This window comes from Poecilia reticulata, linkage group LG8 (assembly GCF_000633615.1).
Source record: "Poecilia reticulata strain Guanapo linkage group LG8, Guppy_female_1.0+MT, whole genome shotgun sequence".
Lineage (NCBI taxonomy): Eukaryota > Metazoa > Chordata > Actinopteri > Cyprinodontiformes > Poeciliidae > Poecilia > Poecilia reticulata.
Genome location: NC_024338.1, coordinates 12,611,055 through 12,613,852, shown reverse-complemented (window position 1 = coordinate 12,613,852; position 2,798 = coordinate 12,611,055).

The following is a 2,798-nucleotide window of genomic DNA, read 5'->3' as shown; positions in this document are numbered from 1 at the left end:
GTTTGACCCTCTAAAAGAACCTTGGGCTATCTAAAGCCTTTGAGTCAGCAATGTGTACCATAGATTCTTTTTTTTTTTTTTTTCCAACTCAAAGTATTTTCTCCCTTGTTTCCAGAGCGCCGTATTTTACTGTCTCTGTGTGTGGGAATGCAGAACAAATTCAGAGGGGAGAAATTAGGAGCTTGATGCATGTCTGGCTCTTTGGAAAGACAGTGCTTTGTAAATGAACCTCTGACAGAGCAGACCTACATGTGGGCAAAAGACAAGCGTTTGCACAAAAGTGACCATGCATGCATGTACGTTTACTCCCAGGAATAAACCAAGAGCATGGGAGTTTTGAACGCAGCTCCCTCACAGAGCAAGTGCATTTCTTACACGCCACTTTAAATCACATGATCGCTCTCTTTAAATGAAAGACACATTGAATTGTCAGGATGGCAGCAGCTGAGGCCACATATTAGACCTGATGTCAGGGTCGGTGAACCAAGAATGACACTGATGTGAGAACTCATGTCCCTCAAAGCTTGCCATGTCTACCTCATAGCAAGAGGGTAGCCTGTGCAGCTGAGCTCCATCCTCTAGTCTGCAGCTTCATCAATAAGAAACTCAGCCGTTTTTACTGCCTGCCTATTTACAGGATGCTTCACCTGAGAGACGGCATCTCTTTGTCGATAATGTATTGCACTGACAGCAATAACCTCGTGTTGAGTTACGCCACTGTCTCCTGCCGCATGAGCAGCCTTCTGTGTCTGTTCCTCCGAGACAAGTTTGGGTCACTCTTTAAAACAAACGTGGAAATACTACCAACCCTTAGAAAGCCTGAAATTTATCGGTGCTGCGCTAATATGTGACTTCCCAAATTGGACTTATTGAAAGTTTCAATTATGATGCTGTATGGTGCCTTACAGAAGTGCTCACATCCTTTTTTTCCACATTTTACCACATTATAGCGACAAACATCAATGCATTTTATTGTGTTTTTTTTATTATATAGACAAGGGGCGTGCAGCTCTAGTCCTTTAGGCTTATGTCTGGTAACTTTATGCCTGTTCCAAAATACCTGAGGCAAATAAATGCTTCATTATAAGGCCTATAAAACTTGATGACATGTAAAGGAGGTAAGTCAGTCTTTGGAAGAGCATAAAACACATTGTTTTTAAACAGTTAAAAATATATATACATATGAATAAGAAATAAAAATGAACCCCACATCATGATACCTGTACATGTCTTCCCCATGTTCCCATGGACACGCAGCAGAGCCAAAAGTTGCTTTTTGATTTCATCTGACCAGAGTGCCTTCTTCCACTTGTTTGCTATGTATACCTACATGACTTGAGGGAAACTGCAAACTTCAAATGGTTTCATTTTAACCAGGAGTTTATTTTTGAAACTTTAGATCTACTGGTTTGTGCCATCTGCTTCTTCTACTTGCTCTGTCAAAATAATTCTCCCACCTGACGAGTAGATCCATACGGCTCCTGAGTTGCCTTTGGCCTCTTGAGTGTTTCTCTGAGTTATGATCTCGTCCAATTACGTAGCTGACAAATCATTTTGGAGATCTGCAGTACTGTCTTAATCTGTCCTTTTTTCAGATGATGGATTGATCAACGCTTTGTTCAAAGCATGGGTTGCTCCTTTGCAATTTAATCCTGCTTTAAACTTCTCCACGACTTTATGATCTGTTTGTCAAGCTCATTGGTCTTTGTTGGTCTGTTTGTTCAGGTAAAAACTAAAAAGAAAAGAAGAAGAAAAAAAAGGAAATAGGGGAATTAATAATTTTGCAGGCACTATAAACCGAACACTTCTGGAGAGAGACTAGGCTGCCTCTAAGGAAATACACCAGGGTTTGTCTTTAGCTGCCTTTGGGGGTGTTCGTACTGTAGATGAATGAACAGCTGGTTTGATGGGGTCAGTGAGCACAAAGCTGCTGAGGAAGGAGAATCACAGCCAAGCAAGTCATTTTACATTCTACTTTTTACTGGTTGTCTCATAGTTTGTTCGTTTTCCTCTGCTGGTTTTAGAGGGGGCAGCTGGAAGGTCCAGTGGGAGCACAGGAGAGCACAGAAAGGACATTTTTGGATTCCTGTACATTTGGTAGGATGGGCTTGGACTGGCTGCTTTTTATGCTTTTCTGGTTTTATGAACACACATCTGCTTCAAGGACAAAACTGGACAGAAGTGAGTGGTTTATGCTAAAAACATTCGGAGACAAAAAACCACAAAAAAAACCCCCTACAAAATGTGAAACATGATAGAAAAATGTCATCTCAGATTTTTTCAAGATGGCTATGCGCAATGTGCGACAACACAACCCTTGACTACTTGACGAAAGTGCTTTTTGATGAAACCTAAAGAGAGCAAGTGCTGGCCCTTTAGCTATAGTAGAGGCAGGGAGATGGGGTTTATAGGTGCTAATGGATACCAATGTGAAAAATGGTGTTATCTAAAAAGGTCTGAGACAGTAATAAATTAAATAATCGTGCCAGAAACATTAATCTATGTTTAAGTCATGTACGAGTGGACATGAGTTTACAGTTTGATCTATTTCAAGGAGCTTGTGTGTATGTGTGTGTCAAACGATCTCCACATGTGTTTGTGCACGACAATTTGCATGCCAATCACTATTTACCAAAGAATATAACTAAAAGAAGAAAGTAATGCTAGCATTTAAAAAATAACAATGAGAAAGCTGCATCGAATATAGTACAAATACAAAAAACAATAACATTTAAATGACATCCAGCTATTACATATGAATAAGGAATAAAATGAACCCCACATCATGATACTACCAT